Here is a 25,895-nt window from a genome sequence, read left to right on the forward strand (position 1 = left end):
TTCAAAACGATTTCTTCTCAAATGGGTTTTTTTAGATTCTGAAACTTTGTAGCAGAAATGTTATGGCGAAAATTCCACTATGGTGTATTTGAGATGGAATTATGGAGCTTGCAAAAGCCATAACTTCCTCAGATCATATCTCCAAAAATGTAGCGAGACAAGATCTGAAATTCAGACCCGAGGTTACAAAATGATTTCTTCTCAAATGGGTTTTTTGTAGCTTCTAAAACTTCGTAGCAGAAATTCCTTGATGACCTATTTGGAGCAGTGAAACCCTAGAATCCAAAGCTCTGATACCAAATGTTATGAAACTAGCTCACAAAAATATATAAAAGAAAGATAAAGACCTTAAAATTCACCCTCTTTGAGGGGGAAACCTGCTTTACATTACACAAATGAACAATTCTTGGATGATACAAATGAAAGGGCCCCCTTTCTATATATAGGAGTCTAAGGGGTCATAATATAATTAGAGCCAACATAACAATAATAACGTAAGGGCACAATAATAACAATAATGAGCTTCTATGGGGCATAATAATAACAATACGGGGACTACATGGGCACAAAAATATAATAAAGAGGTTGTACTAATAACAATAAGGGGTTACACTAGTAGTATAGGGACCTAACATTGAGTTCCACCCTCAGATTAGAAATAATTTTGAATGGATCGTATGACCAGGTGAAACTAGGCAGAAAGTTGAATTTCTCGAGGATCAAATCTGCCTCATCACCTGTTGTTCTAGTATTACAAATAGATGGTCCTACATGACTCTTGATCTTGAATTCTGATTTCCTTTTAATTGATGCAAAATGTATTTCATCTATATTGATCATATGCCTTATACATTCCAAAGAGAAAATCATCATTGGAACATATGTAGGGAACTTGTAGGGAGCTAATCCACATCCATATACTCTTGCCTCTATATAATTCTGGTATAAATACTAGTCTCCAGTCTTTGTCTTCTCACTCAAGTGCAATACCCTTTTAATATCTGAACTAATCCTTGTCTCACTCGGACTACTAATAAGCCCTGCAACTGTATGAAAAAAACTCTCAATGAATTCTAAAAACTTAAACTCTATTGAGTTTCTCCTGACTAATGAAGTCCATTGTATCACTAATTGATTGATGCCCTGATCATGTTGCTTGTGTAATGTTATTGGAAACTTATCTCGCCACTGAAAAAGAAACATATAGACTAATACAAATTCATAATTAAAGATTCCTTTTGTAGTAATCTTCATCATATGTTAATGCATATTATTAGCCAAAAATTGGCTAAAATTGAACATGAATGTTGGCTCGTGCTCATTGAAGAAAATTGATAGAAAGCCTAGAATAGGTTCATCTACCCACTAGTCTAATGGATATCCTAAAAGGTAAGAAACAAAGGCAATTATATACCTGGGGTTCTCTGGGAACATAGAAGTTGGATAAGGGGTTTTTTCTTAGGAAGATGAGAGTTTTTAGAAGGAAAATATCGAAAATCTAGGCTGTCTATGGAAAGGTTAACTTATGATATAAGTCCATAAGAACAGTTGCAGAAAAATGGCCGAGGGAGTCATTTGAAGGAATTAACACCATCTGGTTTATGTTTTCAGGTGTAATTGAGATCATAATGTCTCCATTCTAGGAGACAATAGTTCTTTGGAGTGGATTGTATCTAGTGTGACACCACATGACCAGATGACGGAAATAATGTGTTTGTGGAAAGATAAACTTAGGAAAGAGGGATTCCCAAATATTAACATCATATTGCTGGTATGGCTAATTTTTCTTCAACCAATGATGTAATTCGAATAGGTCAAATTCACATTCTGTGTCAAAAATCTTGAAATATTGGTATGTTAATGCATGTGATCTAGGTCTAGGGTAGCAGAGGTCTTAGGGTTAACATCACTTTTTTATTTGTTGCTAGAATATTGGGCTTTTCCCTTCGGTGCCATGACTAAGGAGTTTGAGAAGTAAAATGATATTAGAGGAGAGAACTTTGGCTTGATCAAGAACTTGGATAAGAAATAAATCTATGTCAAGGGTATGTGGGATTTGAATTGTTAAAACTGACATGTATTGAACAGTAGGGATCGTGCAAACTTAAAACAATACTTGCAACTTAAGAACAATAATCAAAGTAGCTAGGGGAGTCGTGTGAAATGACTCAAGGTGATTATATGGGCCTTTATCGATTACCATTGTGATCGAACTGTTACTGAATCAAATTCAGGCGTATTAATGGGAAACGAGAATATGGTAATAGATAAGTGTGTAATGGGAAAATGGTAATGAGAATAGGGAATGAGCATGTGGTAGATGGAAAAGTGGTGGAATGTGATTAGTGGAGGGAAATGTGTGGGAGGTGAGATATTGACCGTTGGTGGGAGCGGAGGAGCGATATGCATACTTTGGAGTGAGGGGGTGGAGATGGTAAGAGGTTTTGGATGAGGGGGGTGTGAAGTTATGAGGGAGAACCATGTGGCATGGGTCATGAGAAAATAAATACCACTTTTCAACCCCCCTTTCCATTAATGAGAAATGGGATGAGGGGGTGCAAATTGGTTTCCTTGTCGTTGATTTGGGTGGGGAAAATCATGGTCATTGAAAAGTGCCCTTTGTATATTACAAAATAATAAAACATCAAATCGTCTCTTGATGTTTTAATAAAACTCATGTTTAATGGTTATTACATCTTGCTAATCATGTTTAAATGACATGATTAGTTCATTATTTAACCAAAATAAATCTAACAAAGCATGATTAATAATTCTAAGGGCGCACTTGATCTCGCATGCACTCTTTTATTTCCTAAATTAACTCTTAACCCTATATTAGTGCATAAAATGCAATTGATCAAGATAAAATGCTTTGGTCAGTTGTTTTCTAATTTATCCTATATTCTAATTTCAACCAATATTAAACAATTTGGTTGAATTATTTTCTAATCCTGAAACATAACTATAAACATGTTTGATCATGGTTATGCTATATGATTCAAACATAAATTATTTTCAGTGGTATTTGAGATTGCTCACTTGTACACTTGTTTTTCTTTTGATGGGTTTTATTTTCTAGTTTTTTCAACAATTTTCATATTTTCATTCGTCATTCTATTTTTTTTGTTTTCTATTTTTCATACTGTCTTTTATAAATATCTAACTTATGAATAAATAGAATAACTTATTCGTTATTCTATTTATGTTACAACATTGGCTCCAACTCAGAACTGATTCCTCCTGTAGGATGTAGAGAACTTGCAGATCCATGTGCCTTCTCCTCCGGCTAATGGAGTCTCTGTTGAAAACAACCACACATTACATGAAAAATAAAAACAATCTAGTGATGTACAAATGGCGAATGAATGAAGGAATCTCAATATTGGATATAATGCTTCAAATATTTCCCATTGACAAGAAATGAGGAATATTGTCCTTCCAAGTTCTATAAGATAAAATTATTGTTGCCCTTAACATTTGCAATGCTAAGAGGTCCAAACTAGAGATTATCAAACTTTCCATGTTTTCCTTTATCTTCCCTTCTTGCATTTGATCTTAATACTAAATCTCCTTCTTTAAAATATCTTTGTCTAGCCTTTCTGTCAAACATAATTTTCATTTTATTCTAATATTTTGGATGCTTATAATGAACTTCGTATTTGTTTTCATTAAGTTCTATAATCTAATTGATCCTCCTAGAAAACTCATCAGGTTCTTCATTTGCTTCTTTTAAAAATCTCATGTCAGGAAAAGCTAGATGTGTATGAAATATGGATTCCTTACCATAAACAAGTTGAAATGGAGATTTAATTGTTGACCCCTTTGGAGATATTAGGTTTGCCCAAACTACATATATGAGATGGTTATCCCAACTCCTTTTTTGGTCTTCTTGTGTTTTCTTAATGACTTTAACTAGGCTCTTGTTTGAAGGCTCTGCTAGTCCATTTCCTTGTGGATAGTAGGGGGTAGAATGATGCAACAAAATTTGGTATTTCTAACAAAATTCAATCATTTTGACACTGTTGAATGTTGTTGCATTGTCTATAACTATCCGTTGAGGGAATCCAAAACTAGATAGTATATTGTCTTCAATAAATTTAATAACTATAGTTTCAGTTGCATTTCTAACTGGAATGGCCTCCAACCATTTAGTAAAGTAATCTGTGGTAGTCATTATCCATCTATGTTGGATACTTGATGTTGTATGAATTTCCCCAATGAAAGCCCTTCCCCATTGTAGAAAAGATGCTTGAACTACTAGTGGAACTAGAGGAAGTGTTGCTAATCCTTGTTTTCTAGCAAACTTTTGGAACTACTAGTGGAACTAGAGGAAGTGTTGCTAATCCTTGTTTTCTAGCAACATTTTGGAATTCGATACAACTTCTAAATTTTCCTCCTACTTTTTCAAACAATGTAGGCCTATAAAATATTTCTATTAAAATCTTATATGTTGTAGCTCTCCATGCATAGTGTCCTCCACAAAATACCTGCATGAAATTGATCAATAATTGCTTTTGTCTCACTTTCTATCAAGCAAAGCAAGAGGATGTCAAGTGGGTCATTCCAATATAGATTTACATTGATGATACAATATTTTATGGCCTTCAACATCAGTGTTTTGCATTAATTCTTTGTAAATTCAAATGCACACTCAAAATCTCTAAGAAAATGTACAATATCAGTGTACCATTCAAATAATAATAAATTGTCATCAATATGAATAGGAGTCAATTCGATTGAAGATGAAGGTTATTATCGATTCTTATCTACTGAAGATTGAGAAGTTTCTTATGGATTCTCCTCTGCTGAAGTCTGAGAAGGTTCTTCTCGATTCTTCTCTGCTGAGATTTCAAAAACATAATTTATTCCTAGAACTTTATAATTTCACTGAGCTAGAGTTTAGCCAAGCCTTGACCTATTTACCAAGTTTGTAGTTTTGATAATGACAACAAATTATAATATCTTAGTAATCCATCTTCCTCTTCTTCCTTTGGTATCAGGTTGAGTTAACACAATTTTAACAACACTATTGGGAACATAGGCAATAATGGAAGAATAAAGGACATAGATGTTATAGACATTTTTGTGCCTTACAGCATGAAGCATGAAATGTCAATAATCTAAGGGATCCAAAGTCCCTAAACATGTTGTTCCTACCCCTAGAGGAACAAGGTTAGCAAACCACAGCACTGAATATCAGTTCTCCACCTGAAAACACTAAAAAACAAGCTAATTCTGGATCATGTAAACTGCTCCACTGAGCATCTGCGCTGAATGTCAACTGCTCCACTGTGTACCTGCGTTGAATGTCAACTGCAAAGAAGGCTACCTGCGCTGGGCGAGTTTGGCCAAGTGGCACAGTCATTCCTCAAGGTGTCAATGCCCAGGAAGCTTCCAAAATGACACTTGGATCAGAGAATTCGACTGGTGATGAGTAAGAGGGTCTAGATCTCCAAGTGGAAGCAAGAACCTCCAAGTGGACTCAAGAACTGAAGAATAACTGAAGTGAGAGAGGACACTAGTCAGCTTCATGCCAACCTCAAGCTGACTCATCCTTTCTCCAAAACTCCTATATATAGAGCTCTCTCATGAGGTCTATGAGGGCTGGAATCTTGTGAATGTAAGGAAGTGTTGTTGGTTTGAGCATAGAACTATTGGGTGATTTGCTTTGAAGGAGGTGAAGAGGAGATTTCTTTCTGCTGGGAGGTGATGCTGGATTGGGCCTTTTATGGTTGTATCACTTCCTGAACTTTACTTCTTCCATTAATAAAGCATTTGAGGTTCTTCTATATGCATGTGTCTCAATGGCGTATTGATACTTGTATATTTGATTTATTCTAATCCTTGAATCAATTATGAATGTATGCTTCTTGTAGTTTCCCTCTCTTGCCATTTTGCAGGATCTTGGTGTAGCTGGGCCAGTGAAAGAGCAAGGAGCTGGGAACAAGCAGCAAGGAGAGAAGATTGGATCAATCATTAGCGGAAGACATCGGTTAGTGGATCTATTTCTCCCCTCTCTTACATCTCATAAAGAAGTAATCTTGAATAGCTTTGCTTTGATTGTTGCTGAGGTACTATCACCCTTAGAGTGGGATAGGGTCATTCCGTATTGGATACTTTTCCCAACAACAAATTGGCGACTCCGCTGGGGATCGTATCTTGTTGGTTGTTTGTGTTTTTTCTATTCATTTCATAAACAAAGGGAGTACCGAATCAAACTGCATTTGGATCTTTCAAATGCAAAGTAGAGGGCAACTACTCTAGCTGAGTTTCTGGGCATGTTTATGATTTGAAGAGCTGATCCACAAGGACTCTGAACAGCTCTTAGTGATAGCTCTTCATCCTCCTTTTCATCCCTTAGTGTGTACTTGATTGATAGCTTCTGATTTGGCAAAAAACTGTGAATTTTTGAGCAATCTGTGACCCGGAAACTGAGAAAAACGAAAGTTTATCTCTTCAATGCAGGCACTGTGGAGGCAGTCTGCATTTCAGCGCAGTTCTCGAAGGGGCTACCTGCGCTGAAGGTCAAACTGCCAGTGTACTACCTGCGCTGGACCAGTTTTGCCTAGTGCTACTGGGGTTATCTGCTGTTTATTGCCCTGTTTTCACCCTTGTTTTTGCAGCCTATTGTCAGTCAATGTACCTATCTGAAACCAACTTTCCTTGCCACTATTCTGCCTCGGTTGTATAAAGAAACTGTATTTGTTCTTTGTATATTTCTTATATCATTTGCATTTTCCCATAACGAAAAGTGAACTAGTCTTGCTGTGGCCTCTTAGATCTAGACCTGTGATAAGTGTCGTTTTGATCTTAAGAGTCAGTTTGTTTGCTGTTCATAACTGATTGAGCTTTTGCTTTCGTCATATGGTTTGAATTTATATATTTCTAGTGTCGAAACAAGTAAATCTTAAGGTGTCTTTTGATTTTGGACAAGCTTGTTTGCTTTCACTTGAAATTGAATTCAAAGTTATACAACAGCTTTCTTTTTGTATTACATCAACATTAAGAAAGCGAAAAGAAATATCTGCATTGTGCATGTGCATTTTGACAGCTTGCATGTTGATTTAGGAAAAAGTGCATTAGTGTGTGCTCTATGATCTGTGTGAAAAGATGATGTCTTTCTTTTCCCTCAGTAGTTAAGATTTTCAAAGTTGAAAGATTGAAAAGCTTGCTTATCATCTTAGACTGCATTTAGGAGTGTTACTATACATCTCGTGGTGATCCATAAAGGCAAACTGCTAAACAAGATCAACCTTAAAATAAATTGAATTTACATAACAACGCATTGAAACATAATGCAAACACATAGAGGTCTAAGCTAGAGACGTGTTCCGGCGTCGTTAAACGTGATATCTTAGCGTTGAGTGGTTGGGTGATTCCTCCACGGTGAAGCGATAAGTATCAATACGGACTTGTGCTCCCACGTACCGTCACGTATATATTGGGAGACCCCTATAGGAACAAAGCCTTTATCCATAGGAAGCTGTGTCGGCCGCCCTACTGATCGCAATGCAGTGAACACAGCATTCACGAAGATCGACCACACGTACCATAAAACGTATTCTGTGGTTTTGCGAAAAGTTTGGCACACCCTCTGCCTAGAACTCCAGAGTAGTTTCTTTTGGCCTTTTTCAAACTCTATAACTGAAAAAGTCCATCCGAGCATTTATCACTTCGGACTCGTTAAAACATCGAAGGAGACTAGAGTCATCTTTAGCTTTTTCTCGACTCTTTAAAAGTGAAAAAGCAAGTTGTTCTAAGCGTCGTTAAAATTTATTTTAAACGGGATAATCATCAACATTCCCTCGTTGATCTTCGAAGTTAGTCTTTTGGCATCGTAAGTTCTTGTAGAATCGCTAAGAAATCTGTTGGATAGACTAGATATGTCTGAACAACCATTGACATCTAGGACTGTGTCGTCCAACACAGCAGCAGCAGAGCCTCCTGCTGCTACTCCAACGATGTTCGCTGGTATACCATCTGTCCTGGCAAATTGTCAACAACAAGCCGGAGTCCAATCAGGGACGACGACATGGTTAGTTCCTATTTCTTCATCCAGATTATCATCTGGTATTTCTTATGTTGAAACTCAACAAATTGATCCAATGTGTCTTCAAAGGCCAATTTACCCTTTAAGTACTGGATTTCCACCATATGGAGGGCAGTATGCTCTTTCATTGTTCCCTCCCAGAGAACAACCATATGGGAGTTTACAACAAAGTTCAGGTCAAACTGGAATTACATCTAGTGGTTGGGTACCAATACTGCCTCAACAACCAGGGGTTGTATATTCAATGCAACCAGTACACCCTGTGTCGAATATTCCCACCATACCTGCTATAATGAATGTGTCGCAAGTACAAGCTCCACCTGTTGTATGTCAACCCCATGTTTCTCAGGTTGCAATACAACAACCTCTTGTCTCAACGACTCAATCACAATCTCAGGGTAGTGCCTCCTTATCTGGAGTGACTCAGGCTCAAACAAGTACTGTGACTCCTCATCCTGGTCAATCATCCAGTATTGGTCAACAGCAAATGGTCCAACAACCAGAGCTGGTTCAATCTCAACAACCGTCGTTCCCGCAATCATATCAAGGACCTGAGCAACAAGTCTTTGTAAGTAATGGGCAACCATACTATAATGGTTATGCCCATCAACCTTGTCAAAGTTGCCAGCATTATGCTGGTTTCCAAATACCCATTGCTCAGGCGATCCCATCTTATCCTGGGTATGCTTCGCCTAACCTGAATCAACAGTTGCCCTTTGTAGCAACTCTAGAATTACCAGATCTAAACTGGTTGACGAATGATCCAATTGCCTATGCCCTTTGGTGGCCAGCGATTCCACATAAACTTCCGTCAGATATTCCTAAATTTAATGGAAATCCAGGTGAAGACCCGTCGAATCATGTGATGACATTCCATCTATGGTGTTCATCGAACACCCTGAATGATGATTCGATAAGACTTCGCCTCTTTCAAAGGACGTCAACGGGTCCAGCGGCAAAATGGTACATTGAATTGCCTAGAGCTTTGTTCGACAACTTCAGTACCTTAGCCACAACCCTTTTAACCCATTTTCAATTACCAATAAGGTACGAAACGGGAACAGAACTCCTTACCAACTTCAAACAGATGACTGCCACCCACATATCTGATCATATACATGAGTGGCGACGTCATCGTAGGATGGTAAAAACGTACGTTCCCGATCAGCTATTAGCTGAATGGTTTATCAAGTCCTTACTTCCAACTATAACGGAAGATGTGGCCAAAGGGGGAGTCGTAACGGAGGAGCAAGTTATTGCTCGTGCTCAATATCTAGACTTAGTATATACTCAGTCTGGCACGCTCTACGACAAAATACCTGACGCCCCTAGACCGGAATTCTCAATTCCTCCTCCTCCTAAATCAAACAATGACTCTCACGCCGGCGAGGGCGTGATTGGCAAGCACAAAATTTCTAGTCAAAATGCAAATGAAGAACTTCTTGCCTCAGAAGTAAATGCCATGTCGACCGACAAGGGCAAACAACTGAAGCAACCAGGGGGCAAGAAGAAAAAGAAAGGGAGAAAAAGGAAACCCCCGGCAGGGTGTCATATATGCGATGAGGATCATTGGACGAAAGATTGTCCACATATAGCTGAAGTTAAGAAACTCTTTAAGAGTTCAAAAACCCCAGCAGTATTGACTGATCCGTTTCCCAACCCAGGTCAAAATCTGGTTGCTAATCAAAATGCTTCCCGATCCCAAGTGCTTATGTTGTCTGTATCAAAGCAGCAAAATGATGCTTTGACAAGGAATAAGGATTACAGGAAACCAAAGTTGTCGAACAACAAGGCTAATGAACAACCTAGTAGTTCGACAACAACTTTGACCGAAGTTGTGCCACCCATCGTCCCTGAGCCAATGATAAAGTCGCCAAAGGGAGTAGTACACAAATCGACATTTAATATAATAGAGGACCTGGCTCAATCGTCGTCCACTATGTCGACACTTGAGGTACCGCAAAATTGCCCCTCCCAAGAGCAAGCTTTATTATCAGCAATAGGTGCGATTGGCCCAATGGATTCCAATCTTGTGGCCTTTGATCATAAAGGATATGACCCTCAGTTACTAGCTCAACTAGCTTTCCTTATTCAAGTGAAAGCCCTCAACAAAACTGTTCATCGAACAATTATTGATGAGGGGGCATCTACATGTCTTATGTCGATGAGTTGCTGGAAAAATTTAGGCTCACCACCCTTGTCGAAATCATCAACTACGTTAAAAGCATTTGATGGACGATCATACACTCCATACGAGATTTTAAGTAACTTGCAAGTTGAACTCGGGGGCAAAACAGTAGGAATTGATGTTGAAGTAATTGATGGAAACCTTGATTACAACATCCTACAGGGAAGGCCTTGGATATATGCCATGGCCACAGTTGTGTCGACCTACTTCAGGAAGATTGCATTTCCCTTTGAAGGAAGAATTACAGTCGTCGACCAACAAACTTTCCTCCCCGACAGTTCACAAGTTACGGGAAGCATTCCAATGATCCATGGAAGCGATCACTCGCTTAAAAATATTGGGGTAGGCCTCCTAAAAGACCCTGGCTTAATGGGTACTTTCGCCCTACCGCCTCCAAGTAATCTGGCAGGAGTGGCCACGGTGGAAACCTACAAAATGAAATCTTCTGTATCTAATGGATTCGGAAGATTCCTAAATATTTTGTCAGCATGGATCATCGGCCTAATAGAAATACTGTAAATACAGTGGGCTCCGAGGACGGTTCTAATCTCGTGTCAACCTCGCTAAAAAATGAAACAAGGAGTCTCGAGGATAGTTCCTATCTCATGTCAACCTCGTTAAAAAATGAAGAGCCGAGGACGGTTCTTATCTTCTGTCAACCTCATTAAAAAATGAAACAAATCCCCGAGGTAAACCTTCATTCCAACCACCGATTTGAATGCAATGAAGCTTGGGGGGCATGCACCTCGATTTGCATTATTATGCTGGGGGCATGCAAACTTATCATCGAGCAGTTTTAGCATAAAGTTCATGCTCGTTAAAAAATAAATGCAATATCCGAGCAATTTTAGCACATAGTTCATGCTCGTTAAAAAATAAACATAAGATTGAGCAGTGTTTTTGGTGCATTCAAGCTCGTTAAATAAAAAATGAACCTATCACGGTAAATAACCATTGTGATCGTAAATTTATTAGCCATAAAAAGCCTTGGTCGTGTTTTGCACCTGCCACCTCCATTCCATTTGGCCGATCGTTCACCTCCATATGATTGTTTACCCATTTTGAGGAACAGCTGCGAAGAGTGATTTCACCTAGCCATCCTTGTGACACTACCGTGATTGGAAAATTCCAACCTGTACCTGGAATCTGCTGCTATCCCTGTTTATCACTCGTTCCTCAAAAGACGAGTCTTCTTTGAGCTCTTTTCATCTGACTCGTAAAATATGAAAAGTTTGCCGAGTTTTGGCCTTCCAGCTCGTTAAAATGACCGGAAGAGCTATCCCTCCTCTAGATTTTAATCTTTTTGGACCTGAGGGATTATTGCACAAAAAGGTCGAGCACTTGTTTTATTCGGCTCGTTAAAATTATCGAAAACTCATCCCTTCTGTATTGTTTTATACTTTTTCGGACTTAAGGGATTAGATGACGAAAAAGGAATTTTGGAGTTAACTTTCTGTACCTTTTCAGACTCTCTAAAAATGAAAAGGACCGAGTTTTCCTTGTCGTTAGACTCGTTAAAATGATTAAATAGCGACAAACTTGTCTTTAGACGAGAACGAGTTTACCTATCGCTAGGCTCGTTAAAACATAGCGATGGGCTTGCCCGAAGGGCAGGTTATAGAACAAGCATATATTATCCTCATCAAGCTTGACAAAAATAAAGAGGTATTGGTCAGAAATGACTGGGGAAAAATTGGGAGAATCTCAAAGCTTTAATGGTAGCAAGTCGCTCTTGAACATGACACTTTTCCTCCGTATCACATCGGGTTGGGTTGTTTCATTCACCGGTCTCATCACCATGGTCTTCGCCAAACCATCCACATTTTGGGTAATGCTACCGATCCATCGCATCAGTGTCGTTATATGTTCAAGAGATGTTGTTCAGAAAGAGTCAACCATGTCCCATCCACTGCCATACATTATCCTTCATCCATCCATGATCGCCACCCTGAATCATATTTCACAGATTGTTTTCACCTCCACTAAAATCATTAGCTCTGTTCCGTGTCACTGATGTGGGATTCATTAAGGCCCTCCTTTGACGGATCGCTTCTTGTCGACTTCAGCTCATTATCCAAGAAGTTGATCTAGGAACACCCCCCTCAGTACTTTGAAGCTTGCATGCCTCAATGGCAAGTTTGTCACTTCCGGCGACAGGTATACATCAATGACCTTCGACCAGAAGATTTTGCATGGTGTTCGATGCCAAGTCCTTTATTCACACCACGTGAATTGTACTGCAGTACCTTGAGGGTCATTATCATTATTGGTGATTCCTCTCACGCTTGTTAACGATTTACATCATTGGCCGGTAATCAAGCGATGTCTTTCCGTGTTCGACTTCAGCGTAATTCTCACATGGATCGACTTGTACTTAGAGTGAAGATCGAACGAGTTTGAAGACCCCAAATCTAGTTTCGTCCATCCGGGCTGCGATATATATTCAGGAAATATAAAGACATTTGACATGTACATCATTACAACAGATGATCATCCTACTCAAAGGATGATAATTTCAGCAGAGAATTATCAGTCTACCATCAGACGATCGTCTGTTCTATGTACCAAAATGAATTTATAAAGTTGAGCATGGGAATGCCCGCCTCAGCTAGATCATGAAAGCAGAATGAAAAATAATGTATTGTATTGTATTTTACTACAGGTCACCTCTCAGCGATTGAATGAACTTTGGATCCTCCTGATAAAGCATTTCACCCGATAAACGACCTCATACTTTAGGGGGCAACTGTTATAGACATTTTTGTGCCTTACAGCATGAAGCATGAAATGTCAATAATCTAAGGGATCCAAAGTCCCTAAACATGTTGTTCCTACCCCTAGAGGAACAAGGTCAGCAAACCACAGCACTGAATATCAGTTCTCCACCTGAAAAAACTAAAAAACAAGCTAATTCTGGATCATGTCAACTGCTCCACTGAGCATCTGCGCTGAATGTCAACTGCCCCACTGTGTACCTGCGCTGAATGTCAACTGCAAAGAGGGTTACCTGCGTTGGGCGAGTTTGGCCAAGTGGCACAGTCATTCCTCAAGGTGTCAATGCCCAGGAAGCTTCCAAAATGACACTTGGATCAGAGAATTCGACTGGTGATGAGTAAGAGGGTCTAGATCTCCAAGTGGAAGCAAGAACCTCCAAGTGGACTCAAGAACTGAAGAATAACTGAAGTGAGAGAGGACACTAGTCAGCTTCATGCCAACCTCAAGCTGACTCATCCTTTCTCCAAAACTCCTATATATAGAGCTCTCTCATGAGGTCTATGAGGGTTGGAATCTTGTGAATGTAAGGAAGTGCTGTTGGTTTGAGCATAGAACTATTGGGTGATTTGCTTTGAAGGAGGTGAAGAGGAGATTTCTTTCTGCTGGGAGGTGATGTTGGATTGGGCCTTTTATGGTTGTATCACTTCCTGAACTTTACTTCTTCCATTAATAAAGCATTTGAGGTTCTTCTATATGCATGTGTCTCAATGGCGTATTGATACTTGTATATTTGATTTATTCTAATCCTTGAATCAATTATGAATGTATGCTTCTTGTAGTTTCCCTCTCTTGCCATTTTGCAGGATCTTGGTGTAGCTGGGCCAGTGAAAGAGCAAGGAGCTGGGAACAAGCAGCAAGGAGAGAAGATTGGATCAATCATTAGCGGAAGACATCGGTTAGTGGATCTCTTTCTCCCCTCTCTTACATCTCATAAAGAAGTAATCTTGAATAGCTTTGCTTTGATTGTTGCTGAGGTACTATCACCCTTAGAGTGGGATAGGGTCATTTCGTATTGGATACTTTTCCCAACAACAATAGACTCTAAATGTTTTTAGGGCTTGAAGTAAGGAATAAGCTTGTTTTTCAATAATATCATATTTGAATTCAGCATCTCTCGTAACCTTACTGAAAAAGGAAATAAGTTTGTCATCTCCATTCTCATTCTTTTGCAAAATAATAACATCTCAGGTGTTTTCAAAGGTAAAGGAAAATCTGCTAAATTGTTCAGAATACTTTGGATTGACCAGTATTGGGTCTTTTGAAATAACTTTTTTTAATTTGGCCAATAGCATACCTTGTTGGAATTTCTCATTTCACTTCATGATATTTCCTCAACATATCAGTGATATCCTTAACTATTTCAACATAATTAGGTATAAATCTTCTTAAAAAGTTGATTTTTACAAGAAAAGTATGATTTTCCTTTTTATTCCTTGGTAAAGAAACTGTTTGGATAAATGAATCTCTTTTGGGATCAATGACCACTCCTTCCTTAGAAATAATATGGCCAAGCAATTTTCCTTCTTTGATTGAAAACGAGGACTTTTTGGGATTAAGTGATATCCCAAACGTCCTACACCTGTCAAAAACCTTCCTCAAGTGATTTAAATGTTTTTTATCAGAATTATAAAATACGGTCAGATCATCAATAGAAATGACAACATATTTATTTGGCCTACCCACAAATGCTAAATCTATATCTCTTTGAAAAGTAGCTCCAACGTTGGTTAATCCGAAAGGCATCCTTGCATATATAAATGTACTCGAGGGAGTTGTGAATGTTGTCTTTTCTCTATCTTTTGGGCTCACCATGATCTAGTTGTATCCATAAAAACCATCTAACATAGAAATTCTATTAGCACCTGAATATTTTTGAAGTAATTGGTCCATCTTTGGTTGTGGATAATTGTCTTTCAAACATGATTTATTTAAGTTCCTGAAATCTACATAGAGTATGATTTCACCATTTTTCTTTCATACTATAACTAAATTAGATACCCAATAAAAATATATCAATGGAACTATGATCTTCGCATCAAGTAGCTTTTTAAGTTCTTTCTCAATGGTAGGAAGAAGGAAAGGATTCATTCTCCTTAACTTTTGTTGAAAGGGTTTAGCTTCTAGTTTTAAAGGGATTTTATGTTCAATGAGTGTCCTATCATATGTCTTCAATTCACTATAGGACCAAGCAAAGACATCTTTATAAGTTTCAAAGAGAGCTAAATATTTATCTTTCACTTCCATTGGTAAATATGTAGAGATTTTAATATTTCTGATTTCTTCTGAAGTTCCAATATTACATTCTCCTATATCTTCTTCATGTGAATTTAATAATGGATTTTTATGAACATCATTATGGTCAAACAACTTTTCAAGAGGGACCGAGCCCTTAGGAATGCAATTATTAGATAACTGAATGATACTATGATCACCAATTCTTGAGTCAAATTGTTAAGTTTTATTTTCCTTATTCAACTGATTATTATCCAGTTATTCTTCGTCAATTTGTAAGCTGAAAATTCATCAATTACTTGTAAAAAAAAATTCAATTGCTCATCATCATCAAATATTATCCAATGTTTAAGATTATCAGGAATTGAAGGCCTATACTCAACTTGAATTTGATATTGCACAAGCATTTGATCAGGAATTTTAAAAAAAATAGCTGAAACAACTAAATTGTCTCCATGAATATTTTCATCCCTTGGAATAATAGTGATGTTAAATGCTTGGAAGAAATTATCCACTGAGTCCCATAACTCCTTTATATAAGATCCAAGTCTATGATTTTTTGTTTGACAAAGATTCCTTACTTGTTTAACTATGAGCTTTGAGTCACTGAATACACTTATATTTTGCACTTTAAGACTTTTGGCTAATTCCAATCCTAGAAGGAAGGCTTCATATTCTGCTACATTATTTGTAACATCAAATTCAAGATTATAGTTTTGAGGTATATTTTCTTTGTCGTGTGAAACTAGTACAACACTAGTTCTAGGTTCTTCCTTTGAACAAGAACCATCGAAGTATAACCTCCAAATATAAGTGTTAATGGTATTTGTCTTTTCTACAATGTTTTTAATGCTCAGCTAAGTGTTTTGTAAGTTATTTGATGATAATTCAAAACTTCCAATGTTTTGATCTTCTTCGTAAATGGGATGATTTCTTGCTTGATCTAATTTGCAAACAGTATTGATGAATCTTACCTCTCTGTATAATCGAAGATGCTCACCCCCATATACATGATTGGTAGCATAAGACATGTCAATTTCAAGACTTCCTCCTAATTTGGCACAACATGATCTTGATAATAACATGCCAAATTTAGGAGGAATATTAGTAACTACAATGTCTAATACCACACTCTTAACAGGGATTTGAGCTAAAGTGACCACTAGATCATGATCATGATAAGTTCAAGTAACCTCTAATTTATGTTAATACATGATTACCTTTGTTATCATATTATGGGAGGCTTTAGAATCTAACATGTAGTTGTATAATAAGAAATCATGAACCTTTAAAGTAACATAGAAAGGTGGTACATTTTCATGAATCATGTTTGAGCTCAGACCAAAGACTACTAAAGGTTTTTCATCTTGTAAGCTTATTACACCTCCTTGAACATAAAAACTTGATGACTAGATCCATTTAGAAACTTGAATTTTATATCCTAGATTCATTGAGTGTTCAGATAAAGGAATGGGTATTTTGACTCTTTTTAATTCCCTTTCAACATTGAATGTGATTATTTTTTTTTATCAATTGAAGTTGTTTCATTTGACTGATTAAACGTTGGATTGTTGTTGTTTGAGTTTTAGTAGATTTAATTTGTCATTCATTTAAGATGGGATTTTTATGAGGTCTACCAGGCCTTGACCTTGGTCTTAAATCATATCTCCTATTTAGTTCTAGAATTAAAAACTTAGAAAATGCATGATATTTTGAAACTTGTGAGTCTTCTTGATCTTGCTGAGAAGACTAATTTAGAGGAAGAGATACAATATAATTTTATACAGATGAATGATAAAGTCTATTTATATCCTTAGTAATTAAGGGGCTAGTGGCTTCATGTTGTTGATCAACAATCATTAATGGTGGTTGAATTTTTTGATCAACATTTCGTCTTTGCAAAATTTGGAGTTGGGAAGCTCTCCTAAATTGAACTTGAGGTCTAGTAGCAGTTTGTTGAATTGTTTTAGGCTGAGCTTCTATTTTTGAAATTATATTTGAAAGGTTTCTAAGTGATTAAGTGATTTCATCTATCTTTGGATCTTCATTTTTTGTTTTTGATGAAGAACCTTCTTCCTTGGCTATCATTTTCCTTTCAACTTTTTCTGCCTTAGATTTAAGATTAGATGACGCTGATCTATTGGATTCAACTTCTATGGAATCTGTTTGCATATCTTCTAAGGCATGAGATGTCCTTTCCCTAAGCATAAGTTCAAAATTATCTTCAAATTGTTTAAAAAATCTAACTTTGGCTACTGCTACTGGTGGTTTGCAGTCAAGTGGAATTTTATGATAAAGTTTATTAAATCTCTTTATGAAATCAGCCACTAGCTCACTATGGTTTCTTTTCAATTCTTCAAATTCTGTGAGGTAATAAACAAGATCCTTATTAACCCCCGATTGATTCTTAAATATGGTAGCTAACTCATTCCAGGATCAGATATAATTTGGCCTAAGTTGTCTAAACCAAATTCTGATATTCCCTTCTAGTGATTGCAAAAACAATCTCAATCACACACTTTCATGTTCAATGTTCGTTTTATCAACAAAATCCAAGAAGGTAGCTAAATGGTATTCAACAGACAAACTAGTTTCTCCATTTAACCTAGGTAGTTGTTTTAAATACCCGTCACTAAAATTATTGACTATATTAGGAAGTTGTAATGCATCATACCTAGCTTGAAAAATAGGTTTGAAGGAAGCCATCCTTGAAGATGAAGATGAGCCAGTAGAAGATGAGGTAGAAGATGATGAAGTTGTAGATGAAGGTGGGGGAGGAAAAGAAGGTGGAGGATTTCTTCTAACTACTTCTTTGTTAATAGTAATAGCTAGGTAGATTATGTTATGTAGGTATGTAAGTATTAATGGGGTATTTTGGAGAAATTACTAGAAGAATGATATAGTAAATCTAGAAAATGGATTACTGCATACCCAAGGATACTCATTAGAGAAATTTTGGAGGAATTTGGAAATTTTGATGCTTTTGAATGTAATCACATTGTCGAGATTCCAATTTTATTAATAGAAACATACATTTTTTTTTTTTTAAATATAACATGTAAAAATGATTCATGTCCCATAGTCGACGTAAGTCAAAATGATATATCATGTATAAATTATATAAATAAAAATGATGAATTATGTAAGACAAAATGGTACAAGTAAATATGATATGTCATGTCCAAATGATATAAGTCGAAATGATACATGTCAAAAGAATACAACTCAATAATATGGTATAAGAGGTCGTGAAAATGATACATATGATATTAACCATGAAAAATGGCATCATAAAAATATATCAAAAATGATTCATGATGCGGTATATATGATCACAAATGTCACTAGTTTCTACCAATAATTGCCTCATGATCATTATCACTATTGTGATCATCATCATCGTCATCTTGCGTATTGACAACAACCTTGTTGTCATTTGTATATGTGTCATCATGAGCACCATTTTCCATCTCCCCATTGGAGCCAATACAATCTAGAACTATGTGATGAGGATCATTCATATCTTTTGGAAGATCCTTGTTCTACAGAAAACACACTTAGAATGAAAAGTTATTATTTATATCATGAAATACTTAATTTCTTTGTTATATATCTAATATTACAACATGTTAAATGAAACAATAATCATATAACATCATATCAAAGTGCACATATGATAAAAAAAATCAAATAGCTTACAACTAAGATGTTGTAATAGCGGGTGTTATAACAATCAATGTTGTAACAAAAGGTCATTTCATCTTGCTTGTCATAGCTTGAAAGTGGGCAGCCAAAGAGGTGTTTCTACCATGAAATGTTGCACCATCACTTGTGGGATCAAGAAAAAATATTAGGAAGCAAATGTTGTAACAACGGATGTTATAACAACAAATTTTGTAACAATAGAAGCCATAACAGATGTTGTAATATCAATCCATTTGATCTTGCTTGCAAAGCTTGAAAGCAGGAAACCAAAGAGGATTTTTTGCCACCCAAAACTACATGAGTACTTGTGCAATCAAGAAAAAGAATTGAGAAATACAAACATAGGTAACAATGGATTGAGAAGAAGATTTTTTAACATCAAATGTTCTTATAACATATGTTATAAGAACAACATGCATAGCAACATGTCAATGCTAAATATGCTGAAAATTTTGTAGCATCTGATGTTGTAACACCCATTACTATGGAAAATGTTCAAACTACTATACAAGATAATGCTATAACTACTGTTACTATTGAAACTACTGAAAAAATGAACATTATAGCAAATTTTGTAACAATGGATGTTGTAAAATTAGATGCTTCATTTTTTTTGTCAAAGCTTGAAAGTGGACATCGAAAGAGGTGTTTTTCCACCCAACACTACACCAAGATTTGGGGGATCAAGAAAACAAGTCGAGAAACAAAAACATAGGTAACAATGGATTGAGAAGCATATGTTGTAATAATGGATACGTAACATCACCCAACCCCTCATACTATTCAAGGAATGGGGTAGAACATATTTATTTATTTTTTTCCTTCGAAATCTACTTTAGTTCCCAACTTCGTCATAAGGGTCTCACAACTACAGTTGCTATACTACATTTATATATCGGTGTGCGTGTGTCTGTGTGTGTGTGTCAATCCCTAATAAATGCAATGACCTTCACTCACCTCACGAGCCTATCACCAACCTATCAAGAGGTTCAACCTCTGACCAATCCTAAAACATCCAGGCTGACGTGTCAGCCAACTCATCGTCACTTATATTGTCCCTATCTATTGAATAGTCATGCCACACAATCCTCTGGGTTAATATTCCAGGATTGTACCTTTAGGCCACATTGTCACCTTCTCATCTAATTGTGTTAAAGGAATAGTCAGGTTGCACTAATGAACACCCTCCACAGATAGGGTTTTGAGTGGTGCAAGGTTTTGTTGTGTTTTCGTTATAAGTTTAAGGCTTTCCTTGTTGCACCACATCTAGCTTTCCTTAAATATTTTCCATGGCTCGAATAAGGGATCTTGACCTTGCCTTAAGAAATGCATCAGACGAGTTTCTTTACAACCATCATAAAAGCAAATCTCGACCCGACCATAATTTCCCTAAGTTGGTTATTTCAACTATGGCACTATCTCAGAGGTCCTGCAGACCTTCGGATTAATTCCAACACTTTGTGTTCATGTCGATGTCTTATTAAGGTGCCCTATGATGCTATCCCTCCTGAGCTTGAGCCAAGGGGAAGGTCTCCGGAACCTGATGGCTAAAATGTTTTCCTTAAAATACATTTTTATGCATTGTGAAATTAAATCCTCAAATATAAATCAAGTGCCATTAGTATGTATTAGAACCTCTGCATTCAAGTCATAAACCTCCTTTTTATTCTCATCCAAGCATGTTATATGAACTACACGGATAAAATTTACATATGAGATATCACCTCCAAAGGGAATGGTTTTTGAAAGAATCATTGTAAACTTAGCTATTTACTTTTTAAAACTAGCAATACAGTCTAAATGCATATACAGGAATTGTTCCTGATGGATAGGTTTGTTAAAAAAATGTATATACTTTTTTCATCTATTTCTAAAAAGGATTCAGTGAAAAAAAAGTAACGATTAGCTAATGATGACATGCAATTTTTCCCTTCTTCCTTGCCACCATTCTTGATTAAGTGTTCTTGGGAGAAGGAAAGTCTATGATCTGATTTAGAATATTAGATTGTTGTGCTAAGACCCTCCTTTGATTAGAAACAAAATTGTTTCATTTCTCTTAAGGATTCATGAATTTTTACAAGTGAAATGATGAGTTTTTATGTTAATTTTATGAGAAATTTAACATAAGTAAGGGATTGAACACCAACATAAACATGTACAGACCATCATCAAAAACACATTACAACAAGCACATGATAAAGGAGTTCATCCCTCCTGGGCTACATCTCCTTGGTCCAGCTTCCAATGGCTTGGGCCTCTCTATTATGCTCAAAAGTGTAAAAATATGTGTTTACAATGCTCAAATGCTTCTAAAATCTGCTCCAATGCGTACAGAATGACCCAAAATTTCCATATAGCCTCTTTTTGCATCGTGTTTGGTGAAAAATAGAAGAATTTATGACCTCCCCTAGTTTTCCCACTATTCGCTCCACAAATTGCTCCAAATCCGACATGATCCTACAAATTAGCTGCAAAAAGTGCTAATTTAGCAAAAATTTCACCGCCCGACGGTTCATAATCTTTCGGCACCGACTATCGCATCGAAATTCACAATTGGAGGGAAACCGATAGTCTTATAGTGTGTGAATGTGGTGGGGTGATGTATGATTACGATATGGCAGACTGGACTGTACTATTAACTATAACCCTTAGTAGCATCATATCCAAGATCCTTTTGCAAATCGCAATTGGGTACACTGGGGGCCGATTTCTCCAATGCCTTCGCTGTTACAAAGTGCGATTTCGATTTATCGTATCGAAACCCTGACTTGCTTGGATTCGATTCTTTCACATGACCCACCTGCAATATGCAATTTGTGAAATGTTGGCCCAATGGTGGCCTCCCACTTGCACTTCCCCATTCACTGAAGGGCCTTGCTACTTCATATTTTCCTGCCATCTGTCCAAGTCAAACTTGAACTTTCACTTGCTCTAACTTCTTCATACAAGCTCAGATTTGAGTGTCATTCACATTGTTGGAATCAGAATGATGAACTCTTTGATCTAAAGCTAATTTGTCAAGATTTTAACACTTTGTGTATTGAACCTAATTTTGAGCACCTAATCATTCCTCCCCACTAGAAGCCTTTTGGATCACCAAAGGATCACTCTGAATTGTTTGGTAGGTGAGGCTACAGTTCCCTCACCTTTCCAATCTCGATCAATTTATCAATGAGTTGAAACTTGTGATCTACACGATGCTTATCGTGCCTTGTTGTGTACTTGCCTTTTCCATTCTCAAGTTGTTCTTGTGCTGTTTGATGTACCATTTGGAGTCGCTCAATGACCTCTTTGTCTTTTTCCATGTTACTATCAGTGGTGACATCCTAGTTACCAAGATGATACAATACATTATGATGTAAATGGCAAAGAAATTCCTTCACTTGATTCCTTTGACTCAAGCTTGAATTTACATCTTCTGAACATAAATTTCATGTAGAACAAAATGATGCTTGGGGAAAGTAGTTATACAAACTGTATGCCTAGAAAGTACATCAACGGACTTGTCACTTATACCTTTCTTATTCCTTTTGACTGAGTGGAATAATAGAAGAATACACATCCAATGGAAGTGCCTTTGTCACTCTAGCTTAAAAACTTCACCATTGAAAATTTTTGAATGAAAATAGATGCGCTTACCACATTGCATAAAGGCTGCGCCCATGGCATAGTCGCATACACCAACTTGAAACTTAAATGATTTTTTCAAGTTTAGAAGAGTAAGTATAAAGGCTGAACTGGTCTTTTGTTTTAAAGCATCAAATGCCTCTCGTTGTTTTCCTCCCTACTAGAATACCTTTGACACAACTGCCAACGAATGAAAATGAGCTACAATAGAGTAAAAATTAACAAAATCTCTCCTCCAGCATTGGGCTGATCCCAAAAGACTTCTTATCCAAATGACTATATTGAGCTTGCCTGCGTAAATTCTGAGTAGATCAAAGGCATCTGCGGCTTCACGATGATGTATAATTCTTTTAACTGTGTTGGTAGGAATGGAGTCAATACCACCACAAACTATTATGGCCAAACAGTCTACTAGAACGGAGCCCGAAGTGATAGATTTGTGTCTTCCACAGATACCACTCACTGGAATTATAGTATCGTGCTTGAAAGAACCAATTTCATAGCTCAAGTACATCAAATAAGTTTTATCCAACATATACTTTCACATCTTCAGAAAAAAGAAGTTCTTGACATATGACATCAAGTATTTTTTTGTCACACATGACATGTTCATAATGAAAATTTCTGAAAAGGAAAATGTCATCCAAGTAGACTATCATGTCTAGAAATGGCTTCAATACATCTTGCTTCACATGCATGAAAGTAGTAGGAGCATGGCAAAGAACAAAAAGCATAACAAGCCATTCAAATAAACCTTGCTTGGTTTTGAATGTCGTCTTCCATATATCTCCTTAAAGAACTCTACTTTGATGAAAACCACTTCTTGAATCCCATCCAATGAAATTCTTATCATTCTTCTTGGGCGCCCACACAATAGGTGCACCACATGGAAAATGAGTAGGCCGAATGATCATTTTTTTCAATAATCCCTGGATTTGCTTCTTAATTTCTACACTTTCCATCACTGACTTCATGTACATGCCAATGTTAAGAAGAAGGAACTTTGTTGCAACTGTAACTCATGTTGGATTCCTCCCTTGGGAATTAATCCTTTTGGTTCCTGAAACACCTCATTATAATGGTTAACTAAATCAATCATTTCACATTTCAAATTAGAATTATGACCATCAAACACTTCACAATCAATATCATTCTTGGGTTTGATCACGAAAAGCACTAAATTCATGCTAGAATTCACTAGTCCTTTCCTTTGCCCTACATTAACACGCAAACGATTTATTTTCTTGCTATGAGATCTCACAATATATTCTACTCAATTTTTTAATAAATGATATTTTTTTCATGTCTATCGAAGATAGATTTTCTATCATAATGATATGGACTACCTAAAACTATGCCACAAATATCTAACGACACAACATTAAGCTCCACTTCATCTTTGAAATGGGTAGTAATGGAAAATTTCAGTTTACACTTTCTCGTAACATATAATTGTGCATTGTCACACACCCATCCAAGTCAATACGGTTTATGATGTGGAACGACTTCCAAGTTTAAACTTTTGACAATTTTTTCAAAGATAAGATTGGCTTGAGAGCAGCTATCAAACAATGTATCAATCTTGTTATGTTTTGAGATCGCCCTTATGTGAAAATTTTATATTCTCCTCTTTTCATTTGGAGTTTCATTTTACGAGATTGAAGAACTAGTGTTGGAAATGGATTCTTTTCCTTTTAACACCATGGTTGTTATTTTAGTTTCATCATTCGAATTGGATGCCAAATCCCCTTGAATGACGGAAAATGTATTTTCTTTTCCTTTTTTGTTGAATCTCTTTGGTTTCATTTTAGGATGAAGCTTCAAAAAATGAGCTTCTTCGTGACCCTCTCTGGAAAAATGTTTACATGTAACCTTCTATCCTTCTTTTTTAATAGACTCATTTTCTTTCCCTTGAAAACATTTTCTTTCTCTTTACCATTAAATGGCTTTTTACTACCTTCTTTTGGAGTGTTTTTCCCTCTTACCTGAAGATGAGTGGCCTGCACAGACACATCATCTCGATTATTGGCATTAAACATTAAGATATTATGCCTAAGGTAACTATGTAAAACCCCTATGTACTTCAACAATGTGTCCTGCGATTGAAAATCTACACCTAACATCAAAGACCTTTTTCTAAATTCTTGAGTGTAATATTGCAAATTTCAACCTTTAAGCTATCTAAAGTTATGTGAATTCATGATGAATTTCTGCATATAAGCTAGAGGGTAGAATTTTCTTTTGATTGCAACAATGAAATCAATCCAAGAAATTGATACCTTGCCATGTTTTTTAATCTCCTCTTGGGTCTTTGATTCCCACCATACTAGTGCTCCACCCTCTATTCTCAAAGAAGCTAATTTAATATTTATGTCATCTTCTTGAAGGTTTTGAATCCTTCAATATACCTCTAACTGAGGAATCTAATTATCAAGCTTCTCTGAATTCACTTCACCATTATACATGGGTAGCTCAAATTTAACATCAAGTTTTAAAAAAGGTGATTTACTAGTTCCTTCCGAAGTATGATGATGAGTATGAGTAAGGGTTGTGTTAATGGAAGCAGACGAAGATGCTTGTGAATAAGAAGAAGAAGAATATGGTGGAGAGGGTGGAGGTTTGTCTACATTTCCATTACCTCCTTTTGCATTACCTCCTCCTGAAGAGCCCTCTCCTTTGGGAGGTTTGGAACTTTCCCCTTACAACCTTGTATTCCTCTCTTCATAGAGGAGCTTCACCATCTCTATCATATCAAAGAAAGCCTTTTTGAAGGTATTCTCATATTCTTTCATGTTTGTAGGTTCTCGTTCATCAGACATGATATCTGGAGGCTCAAATGTAACTTGATGCTAAACAAGTGTTTGAGATTGTGGCAACCTTGCTCTCCTTCCCCTTGACCCAACTTTAGGGTTTCCAACCAACTTTCCTTCACCTCATTTGAGTTTTAAACTTGTAAGAATTACATAAACTTGGAAACATTTAAATCCTTCTTTCACAAAGCAAACCTAGTTCTCTAATACCAAATTGATTTGATTTAGAATATTAGATTCCTGTGCTAAAATCATCCTCATATTAGAAACAAAATGATTTCATTGTGCGTAAGGATTCATGAATTTTTACAAGTGAAATGATGAGTTTTATGTTAATTTTATGAGAAATTTAACATAAATAAGAGACTGAATAACAACAAAAACATGTATAGAACATCATGAAAAACATATTACAACAAGCACATGATAAAGGAGTTCACCCATCCTGGGCTATGTCTCCTTGGTCCTGCTTCCAATGGCTTGGGCCTCTCTACTATCCTCAAAAGTG

The sequence above is a fragment of the Pinus tabuliformis genome, chromosome 4_2 (assembly GCF_031772625.1).
Source record: "Pinus tabuliformis cultivar Carrire ecotype Pingquan chromosome 4_2, CPIR1, whole genome shotgun sequence".
NCBI classification, from domain to species: domain Eukaryota; kingdom Viridiplantae; phylum Streptophyta; class Pinopsida; order Pinales; family Pinaceae; genus Pinus; species Pinus tabuliformis.